This window comes from Erithacus rubecula (assembly GCF_903797595.1).
Source record: "Erithacus rubecula genome assembly, chromosome: 3".
NCBI classification, from domain to species: Eukaryota; Metazoa; Chordata; class Aves; order Passeriformes; family Muscicapidae; genus Erithacus; species Erithacus rubecula.
Window position 1 is genome coordinate 136348329 of NC_136689.1, and position 22303 is coordinate 136370631.

Here is a 22303-nt window from a genome sequence, read left to right on the forward strand (position 1 = left end):
CAGGAAACCCAAGGCAGTTTCAGAAGCCAGCAGTGCTCAGGGAAAGTTCAGAGGCAGCACCAGCTTAGCCCACAGTGTCCAGGTACTCTTTCACACTTGAGTCATGCACGGGGGAAAGGGGAGGGAGAAAATGGAATCTGTGCCCAAGGCTGAACTCATTTCTTCAAGGTTCGTCAGGGTGTTTCCACCAATAGGTCACCACACCCTCCCCACATGAAAGAACTGTACAGAAACCAATGCCAGTAACTTTTGGCCCCAGGCTGACATAGAATTTTGCTCCTTCTCTGATGTGATGTGAATAAGCAAAGAAAGGTGTTGAACTGAAATGCCTCAGACACTGCACATGAAGCATAACAAGGCCCCCTTCTCTGACATATGGTACTGAATGTGCTTGATTATTGCATAAATTCTGTTAATTTCTGGGAAGCAGTAAGGAAGCAGACTTCCAGCTAAGATTCTTATCCTTGTATACCCCCTGGAGTGCACCACTCCAGTAACATTTTTCAGCAATACCATAATGAAGGAGCTCCTTATGTGAGCCACTGCACTGCCCTCACTATTTTCCCTCACCCCTTACTTGCCTCCAATAAAATCCCTGCCTAGGGAGAGAGAAAAAGAGAAAAAAAAAGAAACCCAAGAGGGGAACTGTTTTCCCAGGCCAAATCCCACTTACCCTGGCTTGCCAATAGGGACTGAAGAGATGATTCCAAGCTCTGCTCTGGTGTGGAGTGGAAGTGCAGAGGCAGGCAAAGATCACCCCAAGGCATGAACATCATCTGGGAACACTGGTTGAGCTTGGGCCACCTCAAACGGGTCTTACAAGTCTCAGTGTAAAGCTGAGAGCTAATGCTGAGCTGATCTGAGCTGATCTGAGCTGATCTGAGCTGGGCTGAGCTGAGTTGGGCTGAGCTGAGCTGAGCTGAGCTGGGCTGAGCTGAACTGGGCTGAGCTGAGTTGGGCTGAGCTGAGCTGAGCTGGGCTGAGCTGATCTGAGCTGGGCTGAGCTGGGCTGAGCTGAGTTGGGCTGAGCTGAACTGGGCTGAGCTGAGCTGAGCTGAGCTGATCTGAGCTGGGCTGAGTTGGGCTGGGCTGAGCTGAGTTGGGCTGAGCTGAGCTGAGCTGGGCTGAGCTGAACTGGGCTGAGCTGGGCTGAGCTGGGCTGGCAGCTTCTCCTCCATGCAGATGTGTGTTGCTGTTCCCTCACTAGCTGCAGTGCTCCAGACAGCTCTGCAGACCTTATCTACAGGTGTGCTGTCTCGTCAGCAGAGAAAGCAGGGCTGGCAGTGGCCTCCAGGTTCAGGTTGGGGTGAATTATGTCACCATCTCAGCTCTCTTTATCTATCTTTGTTCTGATGTGACCAAACCTCTCAGTGGCACTCCACATGGAAGATGTGCAAGAGAGATGTGGCATTACAGCCAGAAGAAAAAAATTCTGATAAGGTAGTAAAGCAATGGGTCATAATGTCCTTTAATGAGCAAATATAAAGTTGTTTTGCAAGCCCCAGAGACCCTAAATTTAAAATTAACCTTGCTAGCTCTAGGTCATAAGTTCTCTGAAGATGTTCTGGTTCCTGTAGTATTACAAGACTGTTACCATTTTGTCCTTCTGAACGCTCTCCTAGCTCTTCACAACCTTCCCATAAGACTTTTTAGACCTCAGACATTCAGAAGGAGGAAACAGAAAAATTACAATCAGTAAGAACTCAAGACAAGACATCTGCCTCCTTTGTTCTCTACTCCAGTGGATGTCATTGCCTCTGAAAACAAGTGGTGGAAACCTGAAGATTAACAGGGAATTTTCTTTTCCTGACAGAATGGTTTCTGTTCTCTCCATGTTGTTCCTCATTTTCTGCCTCCCTCTGGCAATGGTCTCCTGTTCCTGTCCTCATTCTTGACACTTCCAGCCTCCTGCCCTTTCCCTGACAGACATCAGAGACCAAAACTAAACAAGATCACTGAATTAATGGAAGAAGTGACTGGACCTAGCAATACAGGCAGCTTCCCCCTGGTGCCATCCACTGGCTCACTCCATGCTCAGCACTGCTGTGTGCTCACTCCATGAGGTGTTTAAGGCAGGGATTATGTCTTATGAAATTTGCACAGAGGTGCTGACCGAGGCCTTTGGGCAATGTGAACATTAAGTAAGAGCCTTGTACTAGAAAACATTCCCACCTGGAAAGGTTCAAAGAAAAGCCTCCTTGTACAAGTGAAATTCCTGCTTGGTGCACTGGCAGTTTAACAGTACTTTGCAACTGAAACAAATCATTGTACAAGAACAGCAAAGACTTCCCTTTTCTGTCCTCACACAGATGGATTCACTAACATGTCCGTGCTATTTTACCAGCCTGGGATAGGCAATAAGATTGGGCATTTTCAGCATGCAGGCATGATCCTTGAACTTTCAGAAATGTGAGGTATCAGCCCTGAGGAGGAAAACAATTAAAATGTTAATGCAATGGATGAGCATCTGTCATTCAAACTGTACGTGATGCATATCAAATTCCAATAAAGAATACAAGAACATACAGCAATAGAACTTTAGCATTAGGTTTTTTTGAAGATCAGGAGGAATAATAATTTGTTGTCCCACCCTTTCATTCCTATGGGCTGCTTGCAGCAATATATTTGTTCTTACTAGTTTTGTGTGAGGATCATAAAGAGGAATTGAAGGAGGAGGGAACAGATTGTATCACTGAACTCACAGTAATCAAAACTTGAGCAGAAACCATTCCCTCTTTCCTGTGTTACTTACCCCTCCCAGTACTGGCTGTACACATTAAAGGGACTCTTTACACAACTGCATTTGTCCATAGACATTACATCTACTATGTAAAATAAATGCTAGGGAAAAAATGCAGCACTTTTCGTCTTTTGTGATGACTTTCTTCTTGCTTCTCCAAATTTCTGGTTTCACCATGTGCAAAATATGATATATGCCCTCTTACTGCAAATTGCTTTGAGATGTATGGATGAGAAGTGCTTTATATGTACTTCTGACTATGGGCAGTTTATTTGTTCCCCTAATAACCAGTTCCCTCAATGAAGACATTTTTATTAAGATCAACAGGAGAGCAGGGTGCAGGGGGGAGGCATTAAAATTGGGGTAGGATTTTTTAAAGTGAAATTATTCCATGCCCAGTAATATAACATCTAGGAAAAGAAACATTATTTGAACAGGTGCATTTTATATATCACATGCACGTGCACTTTCACTGCTTGAAGCCCCTCTAGTGAAATTCACCTGGGCAGCAAATGAGCCTGTAAAGTTACATTATTAATTTTCAGGCTAGCGTTCCCATTCAGATAATCAACGTCATGCCTTTGCAATTTACTCAACTAAGCCAATTCAGCAAAATTGCCCTTTTTACAGCATGTGTACCCCATATGTGAAGGCTGGACCTGCCCTTTCATTCCAGCCTAGTAAGTAAGAACATGTTTCAAGAAGATGTAAACGCAAGGTTTACACTAATCAGCCATGATGCACCATCTAAGGATTTGCCTAGAAGCTGAGTACACTTTTATATTTATGGGCTGCAGTGCTGCACATGTTGGAGCCCACATAATAAAACAACGTGGTGCAGGCTGGACTGCACGTGCAGGTTTTGTGTGTCCCCATCAAAGGAGAGTCCACACTGTGCTTCCCCTGCCTGGCCACATCCAGACTGACCTACAGAGCAGACAGCCAGGACAGAGCAGGGATCCTGTGGGACACACAGAACCTTTCCAGCAGCTTGTCTCCAACTCATCTGGGGGCAATCAGCTGGCAACAGGAGCTGCAGAGCAGAACCTGGCTTTAATAGGCACTGAATGCATCTTAACAAACATATAATACTGGTATTTAGTCATGGACTGAGCAAGTCATACAGCTGACCTTCAAACCCTCAGAACTCCTGACTTCATTTCAGTCATTTAAATGTGGATGCTCAGATGAAACCAGCCCTCTGGATGTCCTTCACACTGAGTGAATGTAGAGAAATTCAGTCAGTACCCACCTTATTTCAGACACTTCAACATTATGATAGGATAAATTGTTCTCTAAAGGAGCCTCAGAGTCTTCACTGATTGTAGCAGAAACTTCAATTAGACAACAACCTTTTATATGGATGAAATTAGTCATGATGAAATACATAATGAGTTGTATCCACTGGGAAAACTCTTGTTACCAGCATTTCTTCACCTGAGTACAAATTTCCAGTCATGCAGAACCAGGGGCAGATGGGGCTATAGTACAGACAAAACTTCAGTGATGCTTGTTCAGTAGAAAGTGAAAGCCAAATTCAGTCCAGCTGAAAGATGAAAAAAAAAAAAAATGAACTTGGTATAATGTATTCTGTTAAAATTAAATAATGAAGAAAATTGAACCTCTGGGGACAGCCTGTGTGAAGAGGTTATAAATATTTCTTTGCCCTGCAAGAATGATGTCATGGTTTCTGCCAGAATTGCTAGAATACCAACACATGTTTTCTGGAACATGGACTTAGAGATATATGGTCTTTGTACTCACAGATTCATTTTCCCACAGAACTTCATGAACTGAAGGATGAACCTTTATTACACTTTAGTAGCCTACAGCTTTTCTTTTTTTTATAGATTGTTAAAACCTCTCAAATCTTAATGCTAATATCCCTCTCTATATTTTTTTCCATTACATCTGAAATGCATTGAAAATTTGGATAGAAAAACCAATAGGGCAATTACATTTAAACATTTTTTTATCTCAAATGTTTAACAGACTACTAGAACCTCACATCTACATACCTGTCATGGGTGAAGTAGGAGCCTCAGACAAAGTTTATTAGGGAAGCCCTCCTGTTGAGTCACACAGTGCAGAATGGAGTCCCTTGCTTTCTAAACTCCTGCTCAGAGCCTGGGGCAGCTGGATCCAATCTTAGCCCCAGACTGTCACTGGTTCAAGGAATTAAGAGGTGTGATTGATCCTTTGTACAATTTATTCCAGCAGGTTTAAGGATGGCAAACAAGATGAATTTATATTTAAAAAATATTATTAATTATGATAAATTATTAGACAAAATATCTTTTTCAGATTTGCTAGAGTTCAGAGCTAAAACTATAACATAGTATAAGACAGGATAAGGCACTATATCAAAGCAATTTTATTAAAGCTGGCAAAGAGAAACAATTATTAGATATTTATATAAGCCACAGATACCAATGGCTGTGGACAAAATCTCTTTTACTCAAACTTGAGATATAACTTTGAGGTATCCCCACTCAAGGGAGGATCCCCACACATGCTCCAAGAAGGAATAAATCAGAAGAATCTGCGCATTTGAAAATGGAAGTGAACTTTTATAGTATAAAGTGGAACTTTCAGTCAGTATCTCCAGGCAGCTCAGCATTTTTACACAAGGGTTCTTTACCATATCTGCCACAGTTAAGGAGTCAGACTGGTTTTAGCATAATCCAGCATCAAAACAGCATGGAATACCCTCCCTCAGTCCACCACTTACAGCCTGGAAAACAGGGCATTACCCGAGTTGCCAAGCACATTCTGGGTGGAGCATCCTGCTCCAGTACCAGACAGGCCCACCAGAGTGCTCCTCATAGATAGGTTCATGCAGCTCATAATGCAAAATGTATTATATCATTTAGATTCACACTTGATTTGCTGCACAGAAATATAGGTCTATAGACATTTTACAAATGTAACTGATTTGAGATATGAGTGTGCACCAGTTTGATTTATTGTATGTTGAATTAGCAAGAACATGAAATAACATAACTGGGAAGAAAATAAGACTAATTTTTCCTTTTCTAAAACTTATCCCACAAATTTCAAGTCTAAAATTTTCTTCCCAGGAGCTCCAAGTATAAAACTCCTTGACAGATTTATTTGTTTTCAATCAGAATAATCAAATTCAGAGCTGTGCAGTCCAACAGATGTCATCCAGGCCTGGATCAGAGGCCAGAAAACACGATCCCAGAACAGGATCAGCACATCTGTGTTTGCAGATCAGGATTCCCTGATCACAGACCAGACCTCTAGATCTGTGACTGGGCAGGGAGGGAGGGAGAAAGAGGAAACTTTTGTCAGGGTACATGTGATTGTGGTCCAGCACTGGTAATAGATGAATTTTCTGGCAGCAGTTTCTACCAAGTGATTTCATAACTGCTCATGGTTTTATGAGGAAATTCTACTGATGCAGACCAAATCTGTCCCAGTTGTGATGTGACATAAATTGATATATCATAGGTATTGTCTAATCTGTCGCACTGAGACATTCCAAACTATCTAGACCAAGCTAGACAGCCCAACCAGGGAGGTTCAGATTAGATATTAGGAAAAACCTTTTCATTTCAAGACTGGTTAGGCATTGGTGAGTCAGGCATTCTCAGTACAAAATTAATTAGGTACCATGAAGTGCTGGAGTCACTGTCTCATGAAGAGTTCAAAAGGCATCTGGATGTGGCAGCTGGGGATATGGTTTGGGCTGATTGTGGTGGTGCTGGGTGGATGTTCCACTGGATGATTTTGAATGCCTCTTCTAGTCTGGATGGCTCTGTGATTCTGTGCTATTTTTCTTGCTGATCAGCTATGCAACAGAGTTCTGGCAAGCCAAATGATGAGGATTTTAGTATCTATTAAGACAGGTTAAAATGAAAACAGTAAGAAAATTAGCAAATGGTAAAGCTGCAAATTTACTATATCCTATGCAATACTGATTTCACCTCATGGAAGAATACACTGGTGACACAAATGACAGTGATGAGGCTCGTAAGGTTTTCTCTTTATCTCCAGTCCTAAAGAAAGTGGAAAAGACAAAAGAATGATGCAGGAAGAAGTACTCAATATCTTCCTGATCTGGGTATGTATCACTCTCAACACAATACCTCCATTACAGAAGAAAATCTACTTGTTCTTTGCTCCCAAACTCAAGGAAGTGCATCTATCAAGCAGATATTAATGTAGTACTATTTCAGCTATCTAGCTGCTGGCATGGAATACATCTTCCTCATCAGGCACAATGGTAATACCTTCTCACTCTTAATTCATAATGGAATTTGGGAATAAAAGTGGTTCAGAACAAACAGAAGAATTTGGAATACATTGGTGCTGCTCTCAGTGGTATCAAAGTCATGAAAAAGAGACAGACATGAATTAGATCACAGAAGTGAAGGACATCATTGAATGGCATGAATAGCATAAACTAAACAAAACAATTTGTAAACCACTTTCACATTACACACTGCAGCAAATCTAAGTACCTCATATCCTCTCTGCCTTCTAGAATCTGAAATCCCTGAAAAATCACTTCTTTTTGTACCACAAATCCAATGATAAGGATGCCAAGTCAAGAACACAGAATTTGACTGGCACTTCAGGGCTGCTGGATGAGTCCAAAGATGAACAGGAGAAAGCTCTGAAGTCAAATCTTGGATAGTGATGAGAAGCTAGATACTTCAAAGCTCACACAGCTGTAGAAAGGATGTTTACAAATTAAGGCTCACTGAGGTCAAGGACACCTGCTAGTAAAAAATTGCTTAATTTTTGTTATTAGCCAAAGATGAAGAATCTAGTGAAGCCTCCCTACTGTGCTTATAAAGTCACACGATGTTCTTCATTCTGATCACTCGTGTAAAGTTAACTTAGTTATTTTCTGTTTCCTGTTGTCCCACAGACAGATCATAAAAAAATTGCTAATAGTTACTTAAATAGCATCCATTTTTCTAAGGGTGATAAAAATTTTGTTTACCCTCTGCAATTGCTAAGGTGTTTTAGTTGGATTTGAATAAATGTTTGTTTGCAACACTAGCAATTCCAGCCTGGAAAATTGCTGAATGCATTCTCCCCTCCAAGTCACAAACTACTCCTAGTGCTTTTATGTGGTTTTGCCATTCAGAATTGTCATTTTGGAAATGCAGCACTTGAAGACTTTTACCTGTGTAAATATAAACCATAGCCAAATCCTGGAGTACTTAGCTTCTCACTGATGTAATAAAAACTCTACACAATGAGATTCTTCTGTTTTGAATATAAAAAAGATCAAAAATAATGAACCAGTTATGATGGAATAAGAAGGATATGAACTTGCAATACTATGTGCTTAATCTCACCTTTTGAGTACCTTTCCTAATTTATTTACTTCAGATCCCATAGGTATGAATGTGCTAACATGTATCCCATAGAGGAACACCAGATAGGTCTGGTTTTTAAAAACATCTGAGACACTTCACCCTGCTGAGTTTTTCCAGTGGTTTTGACTTGATTCCCAAAAGCAAAAGTAGAGTCCTCTTGAACTGTCATGCTTTGGTCTGGGATAGGGTTCATTTTCTTCATAGTAGCTGGTATGGAGCTGTGGTTTGGATTTTTTCTGTAAACAGTTGATAATTCAAAGATTTCTTAGTCATTGCTGAGCAGTGCTGACACAGAGTCAAAGCCTTTCCTCACACCACCCCACCAGTGAAGTTTGGGGATGCACAAGGATTTAGGAGGGGACACACCCATGACAGCTGGCCTTAACTAATCCAAGGAATATCCCACACCATATAGCACCATGCTGAGCATTTAAAGCTGGGGAAAGAGGAAAGGAAGTGGAGGGCATTCAGAGTGATGGTGTTTGTCTTCCCAAGTCACCATTAGACATGACATAATCTTGCTTTACTGGAGATGCATGAAAATCTTCATGCCAATGGGAAGGGATTAAGGGATTCCTTGTTTCTCTTTGCTTGCAAGCTTGAATTTTGCTTTCCATATCCAACTCTTCACAGGAATCTTCTCCAATTTTGCAGCATCAATCCTCAAATACAGACATCAGAAATGGAGGCCACAACACATTCACTGCTGTCTGATGAAAGTCTGGACACTTTCAAGTGTTATGAGTTGAGTATGAAAAATGGCACCACCTAAAATTATTAGACATTTTGAAAACATTGACCCTAATGACTGATTCTTTTTCAGCATACTCCAGTTCACATTACTAAATGTCTCATCTAAAGTGTGTAGTCACATCAGTTACAGTGGAAGAAGAATCAAATCTTCATGTTCTGCCTTAAACATTTGATACCAAGAAATTGTAACAAGTTTAAAAAGTCGACATACATTGGAGTCTTAAAAAAAAGAATAGGAAAGAGAAACTCCCCTCCCTTTCCTGTTTCAGTTTACTTTAACTAGTGACCATAGTGCAAATAAACTAAATAAGCAGCAAAAACAAATAGTCTTTCCCACATCACCTAAACAACTGTTATACTCTCAGGGTTTGCAAAGAAAAGGAATATATGCAATTAGTTCAGCTAACACAGCTGTAGAGACACAGTTTTTGAACATGTGAGCTGTTTGTTCTTTATGGAAACTGGAAAGGCTGTGTTTATTTCCTCCTACCCTCAGCATTTGCAAGGGGTTGTGAATTCCCTGCGTTAATAACTCTCAACTGTTGTGATGATTTCTCTGCTTAAATGTGGAGTGACTGTACAGCTCCCAAATGTGAAATCTGAAGTGGAAAATTTAGGGGGGGTTCTGGAGGGCGAAGAGTATCTCCAGGAGGGGAAGGAGATGGGAGTCTGCCCTTTAGGACAAAATGCCTGATTATAAATCAGTGCATTATTTTAAAAGTGTGTGATTTTGTTTGAGCCACATAAGCAATGCAGTGCCCATCCCAAGAAAGGAGTGCTGTCATGACAGTCAGCCTACTGTTCAGTACATCCACAACATCTTAAAACTCAAGTTCCAAAGTACTCATTGGGAAAAGTGAGGCACAAGAAGCCCTGCAGACTGTCTTTGTCTAACCTGAGTTGCTTCAGCTGTGGCTCCTGGATGAGCTGCCCAGTTCCTGTAGCCCCAGTGCACCCTGAGCCCCTGAGGAGCCTGGAGGGAGTCACTATTCCCTCTCCAGCTCCCACACCTGGCTGTGTCCTTCAAGCATATTGATTAAAATGTTTTATTGTCCAGGCACAGAGCTAAAGCAGGGTTTTCCAGGGTGAATGAGAATCGGAGTCCAGAGTTAAGTTTGGACATGTTGTGACTCTTTCTAGATTTCTGAATCACAGAGGATGGTGAGCCTCTGGCTGGTGAGCTCAGCAGTGACCAGACCAGTTGATTGTCAAGTAATTAAATGGTGTCATTTGTCATCAGTGAACAATCACATCAGTGACCACGACTTCTAACATCATGTCTGTGCTCACTGCACAGCTGCATGCTAGAGGAAAACATGTGGCATTTTTTACCACGTTACACATCTGGAAATTCAAAGCTAACCTGTATTTGGAGTCTGAACTGAAAAATAAACAAAATCAACTGTGGTTTCATGTAACCTTGGAAAGAGTTATGTCTTGAGAGCAGCTGTGCTTTGCTTTCAGTGCTTTCTGATATGCTACAGTAAGTCACATCCCAGTTACAAGGAAGTTAGTCCTCTGTTCCATCAGGCAGGGTAATCTTCTGCACTGAACCCTTGTTATTTGTGGTGCATCGCAGAATTGCCAACCTGAGAAATTCCACAACCTCAGCATCAAATGCAATGATGGCAGCATCTTGTAAATGCTTGCAGGGGAATTGGTGGGTCACACCACCCTGACCCCAGCAGGCACTTCACTGGGGGCTACCTGCAAATCTGTGTAGCAGCTCCTCTGCCACAGACACGTCCCAGTACAGCCCACCCTCCTTATCATGTGCAGCACTGTGGTAATTCTGTCTTATTGGACAATATTTCCAAAATAGCACTGAAACTCTGTCATCTTACAATGGCTTTTAGGTGCCTTATGCTGTTAAGACCTGCTCTAAGGCTAATAAATTCAGTGAAGAGTAGCACCTAGTAAAGAGAGGTTTCCAATCTGGCAGGTGTGGCTGGCTTACTGCAGGGAGGGAAGGAGGGAGGGAAGGAGGGAGGGAGGGAGGGAGGGAGGGAGGGAGGGGAGGGAGGGAGGGAGGGAGGGAGGGAGGGGGAGGGAGGGAGGGAGGGAGGGAGGAAGGAGAAGGAAGGAAGGAAGGAAAGGAAGGAAGGAAGGAAGGAAGGAAGGAAGAAGAAGGAAGGAAGGAAGGAAGGAAGGAAGGAAGGAAGGAAGGAAGGAAGGAAGGAAGGAAGGAAGGAAGGAAGGAAGGAAGGAAGGAAGGAAGGAAGAAGGAAGGAAGGAAGGAAGGGAAGGAGGAAGGAAGGAAGGAAGGAAGGAAGGAAGGGAAGGAAGGAAGGAAGGAAGGAAGGAAGGAAGGAAGGAAGGAAGAAGGAAGGAAGGAAGGAAGGAAGGAAGGAAGGAAGGAAGGGGAAGGAAGGAAGGAAGGAAGGAAGGAAGGAAGGAAGGAAGGAAGGAAGGAAGGAAGGAAGGAAGGAAGGAAGGAAGGAAGGAGGAAGGAAGGAAGAAGGAAGGAAGGAAGGAAGGAAGGAAGGAAGGAAGGAAGGAAGGAAGGAAGGAAGGAAGGAAGGAAGGTTCGTTCCAAAACTGTGGGGTTTTCAACTTAGTATTTAACATTACAAAAGCAGCCAGCTCCCTTCAAATGTAGAATTTGTTCTTAGAAGCCTAACTTTTGCTTTCTAATATTCTCAGGAAACAAAGTCGGCTTCAAGAAGAGAGCTGAGATTCAAAGGATGAAGGGATTTTCTCAGGGGGGGAAATAAGAACTGATTGAAGAAATTGCTACAACCATTTTTACATTTTTGCCCTTTGGGATTTTTCAAGCAGTGATTTAAAGCCTCTGTTAAGGAACTCACACTGAGTATCAGGGCCTGGAGACCCCACAGAAAGGGACACCCATGTATTACCCCTTCCCCATTTATCACTCACTGAGCAGGCTGTAGAGGTTACCTCAGTTTACTGGGATCTCATGAAGGGATCTCCAGCACACTTGTTCTCTACCCCAGGACTGTGTTTATGTAGTAATTATAGCCATGACAGCTAATTGTGTTTCTCCAATCAATCACACTGGAAGTTTTGTTTGTTTTCCCGTGCTAGGGAACAGGAAGGTTTTACCCTTCTCTAAACAGTGAGAAAGAAATGAAGCATATTTTTCAGACACAAGTTGAAAATTGTTATTGAAGAGGGGTTCAATTAGCAAAAATCCTACTTACTATAAATGAGAGTCTGTATGTGGTGACACAGTTCTAGCTGCAATTTGGAGTAGATGAAAAAAACCCCTTTGTAACAAGAGTGGGTTCCCCTTCAGTTGATGGAGAGGTAAAATAAATGCCAGAAAGTCACTCCACTAGCCAGAAATAATTGTTGGGTGTCTTGTGCATTGCTCTCTAATTATTATTAGACCATACAAGCTCCAGCATCTGACTGCAGCCAGGAATATCCAGGCTGAGTTGACACAATGGAAAGAAGAAATCTATTTGTTCAGAGAAACCACAGCAAATACAGGAGCCCCTGAGACAAGGAGATGTGTTCTGCCTTTCTCCTGTGCCTTGCCATGTTAATTAACTACTCTGATTGCTGACTAAACAAAAGCTGTCACAAGGTTGGGGTTTGCTCCAGGTCTCCACATGCACATCTCAGTGAGTTGGCCACTGCTCTGGGTTCCTGGTCCATGGCACAGGGCAAACACTCCAGCTTCACTCAGTGCAGTCACGCTGTCCTTCTCCTGCAAGTGCAAGCACAGACATGTGAATTTTCTTTTGTTAGACTTTATACTCATTTTTCTTATATTTATCAGTGCCAGAATTTCTTACTATGAGAAATTAACATTTTGAAATTTGTTCCTTTCTACCTTTATGACTCAGTAAGAAATAAAAAGACATCCCTAAACAATTCATGTGGCTGTTCTGTGCACAAGACCTGCTCTGAATTTGATAAATCTTTCAGGAATTATCCTCACAGAGTGCAATCTACCTCAGAGCAGGAGAATGGACTAAACAACCTGTTTTCCACTTTTCTGTATGAACAGATTTGTGAACAAATTGCCAAGGAAGTGTACCTTATACAGGGCAAATTTATGTCCAATGACAATGATGCCATCTGACTTTACACAGTCCATATAAAAATAATCTCTGCTCCATTTGCTAGGATGTTGTGGACCACAGCCCAAAATCATCATCAGGCACAAGACAGCCTATCAAATTCCTTCCCACTTTATTCCAGGCATTTCAAATAAAGCTGTATATATAGATGATCCAAAAGTTTATCACAAAGAAATCTAGGTGTGTCCCACTAGAGGAGGAGTGAGTGTGTAGCCAGCATGCTGCCTGTGCCCCCTCAGCTTCACTCACCCCTCAGAGCCAGGGGGAAGCTGCAGCCTGCAGGAAGCTGCACACATGGTGCAAAATTCCGGGTGGTCACTGGATTTATGAGCAGGCAGGTCTCTGACAAATAAACAGCCAAACACTGTTGGCTCATGTTCCCAGCCTCACACTTCTTTTGGAGGTGAGGAATTCTTTTAATAAATCCACTTATTTAACTTCTCTGCTTAAAAATAAAGAAGAAGTTGAAAGGTCACACAATCATCTCTGCTTCCTTCTGGTCCTGGAGAACACAGTTTTTTACTGGATGTATAAACACCAGGTAATGTTCTACTCTAACAACTGAGCTGTAATTGAGTTGTAAAATGTGGAGAAACAGAAAAATTAGAAAATCTGATAAATTATAATAATAAATAATACTGAATGGGTTGTTTCCTAAATGGTCCAAGAGGAGGAAACATCTGATATGGACCCCTCTGACCTCTGACTGATACCAGCTTCATCTTTCACTAGAATTTCTGGGCCACCAAGTTGCTGGATATTTCTGGTGCAAAATCAGAGGCAAAAAATAGGATTTGATAAGTTATGAAAAAGAAATGTTACATGTTCACCTTGCTCCTGGCAGGACATGGTGCTCATCCCAGGCAAAAGGAATAGCTAACTGCCAGTCACTTACTCTTAAACTGTTGAATTTGGGCTAAACTGAGATTTAAATTATACTTTAGATTTATGGTGACTTTTTTCCCTGAAGGTATTTTTGCTACTGTATTTTGGGGAAGGCTGGGTATTAAATTCTACCCTTTCTGAACTGGTCAAAGACTTTTTCACTAGAATTCATCATAATTACTTGAATTTAAAGCTTATATTTAAAAAATACATTGCTTTTTGGTGCGTTATACATCTCTTTTTTAGTGTAACAAATGTTGGCTTTACAGGACATTAAACATTCACATTGAACATTAAAAAACGTCAAAAATGTGATCAGGAAGACAGATTGCTAAAGGGTTTGGATTGCCTACAGTCCAGTGATTAAAAACATAAATTCAGTATTGAATTGGTCATGATTCCTTCAATCCTGCCAAAATATTTAATGTGAATTTTTCTCTGTGTGCTCTGTAAATCTACCACTGAGATGCAAACAGAAAAACTGCAGATACAAAGGACAAAAACAAAATCCAAGAACTCAGCTATGCTCAGATCCAAACTGTTGTTTCAAACAATTAATAACACAGAAAAAACAAGTTACTTGAAGTGTACACAGTTTAAACCTTTTTTTCTAATCCTCACTGAGCACTATATTAATGGTGACCCCCTGTAGGCAGGCAAGCAGCAGAGTCTTGGATGGCAATGGAGTTATAAATCAACAGCAAGTCAGAGATGTTAGGGTTGTATCTTCCCTAGGTAAAAAAGATATATATTTTAACTTGAATTAGCTACCACAGTGTTTAGCCCTAATGAGGACAAGGTAGTTGAAGGCTTTCATTAGGTTCAGGGGTCAAAGTAAACCCTGTGGGTGCCCTAGGCTTTAATCAGATCTTCCAACATGTATCTAACCTTTCTTCTGGAAGATTTTACCTCATCTATGTTCTCTGTCTTGATTAAAAGATGAAAATGAAATCTTAAGGATAACAGGAGCTGTGTTGAGAATTCAAAGGAAACTTTGAGTGATGCATCATGTCAGTCCTAACTTTATCTAATCAGGCTTTGGCAGCAACTAAAAACTTCAGATGGAAATAAAGTCTGGTCTTTGAGTAGTTGTAACCTGGTGTAAAGATTGAATAGCACCTTACCCTGGGATAACAACTGGATATTCATTGAACTTGGAGTTGGTTTCTCATTCAGCACAAGAAAGTCCCACAGATCCACAGTAAGTTTGGAAATCAGCTTTTTGCTTTCATGGCACTCCAGAGTTAGTAAGATAAGATGAAGAGTCAGTAATTTAATCAGCCAGAAATCAGAGGAATTACAGTATTGACTCTGAGTCTCCATCAGCTCTCAGCTGGCTGCATGTCCAGAGCTTCTCAGACTTCACATTTGCTGAGGGAAAATTAATTTCTAATGTTTCCCAGAAGAGAAAATTGAGCCATTTCTGTTGTAAAGAGCAGACACAAAGGCCTCTACAGGGGGGCCACTACTAATTTAATCTCCCTTTCACTGTTCACATGCAATGCATTCACTGCCTGTGAATGTCACTGTGCTTTAGTCGTCACCTTGTCCTGTGCAGGGTAAGGTGTGGCAGTGCTGCACTTCTGACTTGGATGTGTTAAAGAACACACCTTTCCTTTTAGGACATCTCAAGTGCAGTGCTGGGTCACAAAGGAAAAAGGTGAATGTTGCAAGCTGAGACCTGCCAAACCCAAAAAGATTCAACTGAAGATTGATAATCCACAGATCCTCTGCTTGCTCAGAGGGCTGAAGTTCTGACCCCACTGGAAACACAGAGTGGGTAAGAAAAAGAAAGAGATTAACTTAACTTTTCTGGATAAGATCTAGCTCACTGAGAACTGCACTGAGAACTTCTCTCTCTTATTGAGAGTGACAATCTCACCTTTTCTTCTTTTTCTTGCATTATCTCTTTCATTTGCAGGCTTATCATGAGCACATAATGGTCTTCACTTCATAATGTGGGTTTTGTGGCAGTACCACAGTTCACAGTTTTTCTTCCAAACTGTGGAAATATTCTTCACAATGAGTATTTTGGAGCTTCCTGTGCTTCAGTAATGATCAATGCATTCCCACAGGTAAATGTGAAAATACCAATAAGAAATTTTTAATGCAGTGGTGGTATATAAGATCAACTCTGTAGTAAAGCTGATTGCATTTTACAGCATTTATCAAGCACTATCATTACCATTTGTAGAGTTCATGAGCTTCATTCCCCAGTCAGCTTATTGATCATACACTTTCAGAGCTGAATAATATCCAATTCTTTGTCTAATCAAAATCTCTTCCCATCATGTCATTGTTGACTCTCAAGCATGATATTAGCTTAGACACCATATGGGGAAAAAAATTTAATGATCCATAACTGAATGATTAAGTTTAACCCATAAACACTGATGTTAATGACTACCATGTTGCCATGTTCCTCTTTGAAGTATGATGACTAAAACTTTAAAAAAATCAAAAACCACTCTTAATTTCCCGGAATAACATGGAATAAATTCCTATTCCATCCAATACAATTTGAGCATTTTAGCTTCCTCAGTTACAAGTTCTGTTTCTTGGAAATTGTGATGTTCATATGACTCTGCGTAATGAGGAGGAATTAATTTTCCTCTTCATTGGCTGGTTCTGCAATTCCAGAGAGGCCATTTGAGTCCTTTATATCCTCTCCCTAAAATTGTGCAATATAATTGCTGGTACTAAATGCTCTGATACTCTTTAAAATGCTTGTGGCTATTTTGTCATGTGTTGTGCATGTAATAATGCAGAGTAATCCTCTTTTCTAGATACACGCACACAGAGAATGAGACCTTTATAAATTAGTAATGAGTACAAAGCAGTTCAAAGAAAATAGAAATATAAAAGTATTCTAGATATTTGTGAAATAAAATATTACACACCTAGGAAAAGTTATAATTAGATGTTGATATAGTATTTAGAATTGAAAATAAACCTGGATAATCACACATCTCAGTGAGATTTCTCTGAAGCCTTATTTAAATGAGTTAAGAGAGAGTTTCAAAGGAAGTACAAATGCAACTAGTTTGTGCCTCGTAGGTCTGGGGCTTTTGTCAGCCCTTGGCTTCTTACATTTCCCTACATGAGGCTCAAAAAAAGGCTCTGTATGTGTGAAGGAGTCCAGCATGTGTAAGTTATTAGAACTATGACACAATTTTGCCTCCTGTTTGCAGTGCAGCAATTCCTGCAAAGGAAATTAGGACATAACCCCCAGGACCTCGAGTGGGGTATCAGCAGGCATGGATCCACCCTGAATGTGAGCATGGAGAACTTCTGGCTTGGTCTTTACACACCTTCCACATTTCCATTTCAGCCAAGGGACATGGCACTCGTGCAACCAAAGTCACCTCCAGATGTCCACCAGCTAGCTGGCAAACAGGTGGGGTCACAGAAGAAATGCCATGTGTTGCTTCACAGGCATTTTGTAGGAAAATCACTGTCTCCAGAACAACCCACGCAGGAGTAACAGAGCAAAGGCAGACCCTGGTGAGACTATTAAGTCTGGTTTCCTTGGGCTGCATTCATTCCAAGTTCATACTTTTTTTTTTTTTCTTCTTTTATTTCAGACAGACTGCATTGATCTTTTACAAGAGAATGAAAAATAAGCTTTTCCTGACTGGCAAAAGTAGATTGGGAGCAAATGCTTTTCACTGAGATAAGTATTTAATTATAATGCCTCTGTGGTGTAGACTTTCTCTACTTCATTGGTTTAGTAAACTTTTTCTTCTACAGAAAAAAGTCATTAATCATTACAGTTTGTCCTGAGATGATCTAGTATTTGAAGTTACTTACCTGCTAAGCAAAAGAAAACTCTCATAATTAAACAAAGTTATTTAAAGGATTAATGGTCTTTTTCAGAACCATTAAAGAACTGTAAATAATTATGTGTGCTGTATTACCTTCTGCTCTGCCACATGGAGAGTTCATAAAGCATACAATACATATAGGTCTCATTCTAATGATCCTCTGCTAAGCTGTGAACTTATGTTGCTTCTTCATTTCTCAGGAAAGAAGTTATTCCAAAACATCTGGAAAGTCTCAGTGCTGTCCACCTGTGACTCCTGACTGTCCCATATCAGCTGTGCTCGGAAAACACACCAGAGAGCAAGAGCTCTGCTCTGAATATCTACCATAAGGGGTTCATTTGAGAAATGCCTCATAAGTTGATCAAAAGCTGAAAAACATTAAGAGCAATTTGTTCTTTTGAACAGAAATAAGCTTATGAGAATTTTTGCTTTGATGGTTTCCAATAGTCAGAAAACAGAGTCCTGCAGCGAGTCCTTTTCCTAATGCAGTTTGTTTATACACAGGGCCTCAGTGAGACAATAGAGCAAGATCTGGTTGGTGGCCAAGCACTGTAACATGAACTGATGGAAAAGAGAGATTGACCTGATGTGTACCAATATTCACAAGAGCAAGTGCCCTGTTGGCAGCACAGCAGAAAGGGATGCTGAGTGTGCATTTGCAATTTAAGTATGGGAGTGGGTGAAGACAGGCAGACATGAGCTACCCTGCCCCTGATCAAAGTTGGTCAGATGGAAACCAAACCCAGCCTAGAAGCTTTATAGCTTCTGTATGACTTCCCATGGAGTTTGTTCTCTGGCAGTATATCCTGCCTGCCAGGCTTGCTACCTCACATGCAGCTCCAGCTACACGACTCTCACATGGGTGCAGAAGCTCAGGTCTGCCTTCAGACACATCCACTGCCTGCAAGCAAGAGGAAGAAAATGAGTAGATGTGATATTATATATGTATACATACACACACATATATTATATATATTTATATATATATGTATATTTAGGTCTCTAAGACATGTGCAAGTCAAGGAGTAGCAACATATATCTGTTAAAACATATCTGGAAGAGACTGCTGAGGTCGGACACTTTCATTGCATGCATCAGAATCACCTCTGTAAAAATACACATCTTTCTCTTTTAAACTCCTCTCCTGAGCTGAAAGCTCTTCCAGAGTCTATCTGCTCAAACTGTAAGAACTCCTTTCCATTCCATATTTAAGTAGATGCATGGGCCATTTATATCCTATTGCTTGTACAGAACATTTTCATTCTTTTGGGTTTACATTCAGTTAATTAAGCTTGTGCATTTCTTCTGATACCTAGTTCAAGGATGGGAAACATGCCTGCCATACTGCAAACACAAATAAAAACTAAAAGTTAGAGCTTACTTTTAAGTATTAATATATTTTTCCTAAATTCAGATAAAAGAGTTTGGAGAAGGTGAAGTAACTATGGGCAGTGTCAGGCAGTGTGAGAGCCACCAAGAGTTGACTCATAGCTGAATTTTTGTAATGACCATATGTGAAAAAGAATTAGAAACATGGTAAATAATCAGCTATGTCATTATTTGGAAATATCCCACCAGGGGAAACCAAGACAAAACAAAACCAAACACAAAAAAAGCAGAGAACATCTGTATTTGAAAATAAAATTATCTGGACCTGCTGGCTGAGTATACACCCTGGCTTTGCCATACATAAAAGATGATTTCTCAGGAAAAGAGATTGTACACAATGAGAGATGACACAGAAGCTTGAAAGTAAAAATCTGGAGGAAAGAAGAGGGAGTCAGTAAACTGCCTATGATAGGATGTGGCCAAAGAAGATGGGAATGTGACAAAGGGATTGCAGAGCTTTAAACACTCAGAATTTCTGGCTGTTTCTGGTTTTCCTCCTCACAGTTTACCAGGCTCAAGCTGAGGATATACTAGGATCCAGTGAGGAAAACATAATGTTCTAAATCAATAGCAATGCTTTTGGTCTTGTATATGTTCCTTAGGAAGTCTCACTACAAACACAGTCAAGGTTCAACCCCTCTGAAGCTGACACAAGCCAGTCCTTTCATTAAATGTCTGCAAAACTTATTTCTTTTGTCTGGCTCTGAGTTTGTGTCTCAGTAATTGAAGTTTGTTTTAAAACAAAAGTTATTTATCTAAATTACTGTTGCGACTATAGTCTGACCTTCCAATTATTTCTACACTCTGGAGCAATTAGTGGTGAAATTTCTGCCTGCTTTATAAATCAATAAATTATTTAGACAAGATATCACTTTGAACTGCCAGTATGTGACAATCAGAAGCATAATAGACAGCCCACAAGAAAGCAGAATACTCCTTTACCTGAATGCCTTTCCAACAAGCAAGAGTAAAATCACATTATTTTTATCAAATGTAACAGTCTGAGTAAAAGTCATCTTTTCTCTAACTCTCTGAAGAGGCACAGTGTGCATTGCCCTGTAACAGGCTTCTGAACACTGACAGAGAACTTGCCTTCCACCAGGGATTCCAGGCCTTTAGACAGAGTAGCTGGAGTATGACTAAAAGGGTTGCAAAATCTTTAAACAGAATCCCATAAAACATATAATGTACCCTCTCCTTGCATCTACTACAGCAATTAATGCCAATAAGCATAAACTAATTGTTAACATCTGTGTTGAGTGCAGAAAAGCTGCATTTGCCCTCCCACAGTTTCAGAGGAGAAATCTGTACTTCAAACACCCTGAGAGAGCAGACCAGAATAACACTTGAATCAAGAAAAAAAAAACAAGATTTTTCACTACTGCTTTTTATTATGACTCCAACTTAACAGACCTTTAGCAAATATTAAAAAATGCTTTATATCTTCATCTGAATTATGTATCTCTGCCCTCACTGAATGATAGGTCAGGTCAAAAAATTGTCTTTATCAGTGACCCAGAGATTAGTGATTTCCAATCACTGCCTGGAAGACCATACAGTTACCAAAGCTCACTAAGCTGGGGGGCAGTGATCTATTTCTCATTTTCCACAATGGCAAATTTCATAAGTGTGGTGTTGGTTGATGTGACTAGCTGAGCAGTGTCACCTCTCCAATTGTGTTTGGCTCTAGGGATGCTTCAAAGAGCTCAAAGCTGCCAGCTTTTCACAGCCTGGGACTGCTCTCTGCTAGGACAGTGGCAGAACTGTACACAAAAGAGGGATCTGGCTTGGAGGAGGACTAGATGTTTTCCTTAAATCTATGATTTGTAAGGTATGTCCCATTCTCTTTGGAAAAGCTTTAAAAGGTGTCCTTGCAGTTAGGAGAAGGTACTTGAGTTTGTGGCTGTCATTCCCAAAATTAATCCACCCTGGGAGAGGGCAAAGAAACTCATGAATGGAGACAACAGGCAGTGTGCAGTGCAGAGGCACCCCAGGAGTTTCAGCTCATGTTTGCTCCACAGAGCCATGCCAGCCTCCAGCACTTCCAGTTGGATCCTCCTCAGTTCCTAAAGAGCAGTGTAGCCACCCTGTTAAATTAACCTTTTTTTTTTTTTCCTTTTTCATGGCAGGCAAAGGCAACTCCACCAAATCTTTCCTCATGTTTATAAAATTACATCAGCATTACTTTGTGGGCAACATATCAGCTTGTTTACATCAGCAAATTACTTCTAACCACACTTCTAAAACACCTCTACAGAGGAGACATGTAAAGGATAGAAATCAGTCAGTTTTGAATGTTTTGTTTTGAATGTTGAATTGTGAGTGCTTTAGGACACAATGGGTGCAAACAGTAGTAAGGCTAATTATTCTCTGTACTAGTGTTGCCTGGTTTAAGCACCACAGGAATTATAATCAATGAAATAGTTGTCTTTTTCCAATGAGCTGCTGTAATATCAGTTCTAAGACACCTACAACATCCCTGCCTAGTGACAGTGCAGGTTTCCAGAAACTGATTCCCAGCAGCAACCACACCTTCAGTCCCAGCCATGAGCTTCTCCTGTGCCCTTGTGCTTCTAAGCCCTGGGAACTGGCTGCTTTTATGTTTCATTTGCTTGATTATTGCAGCTGCTGAAACAGATGGCAAAAATGTAATTAGCAATAAAGTTTTAGTATGAAGCCAGTGTTTACCCTAACTGTAGAGCAGAAATGCTAAATTCTAGTTAAAAAGTTGATTTGTCTTCCCTTCATTACCTCTTTCTAGTGCTTTCTTTCAGATAATTGTATTCAATATTTTTTAAGTTATTTATAAAACACTGCACCAAAAAAAGGGATATATATTTTTGAGTTGAGATTGCTTGACATTACAGACAGGCACTTTTTGTAGAGCTCCACAGCTGGGAGCTCATTGCATTCCCTGAAGTTCTGATTTCTTACTGACTCTTACCTTAGTCAAAGACTTTAAAAGCAAGATTTTTGTTTGGTTTTGTATTAACCTGGGCCCAAATGTCACAAGTACCACAGTAAAAGAAAAAAATAGTCACAGCGTATACTGACTGACATTGTGAACTTTCTCATTTATTACAAGTTCATTTCTTCCAATATAAAATAATAATAATAATGCAAAAAGCTAGGTGCATTATATTCTTGGCATTGTGGATCTAGTTAGGGCCAGCCATTTATCAATCAGTACAGTGAAAACTTCCTGTATTTTTGTTGCACCTGAAGTTTCATGGGATGTCACTCTCCTTTTTCTCTGCAGCTCCCTGACCCACACAACTGGCCATCCACCAAATCTGGCTATCC

General features: G+C 40.7%; 1 long non-coding RNA gene across 1 annotated transcript; it reads left to right on the top strand.

Moving 5' to 3' along the window:
- The first annotated feature begins 653 nt into the window (after nt 1-653).
- On the top strand, nt 654-21736 carry LOC306800270. Its single transcript, XR_013773790.1, has 4 exons — nt 654-828; nt 1222-1300; nt 20691-20831; nt 21458-21736. It is a non-coding gene; the product is annotated as an uncharacterized lncRNA (long non-coding RNA).
- Nucleotides 21737-22303: the final 567 nt, after the last annotated feature.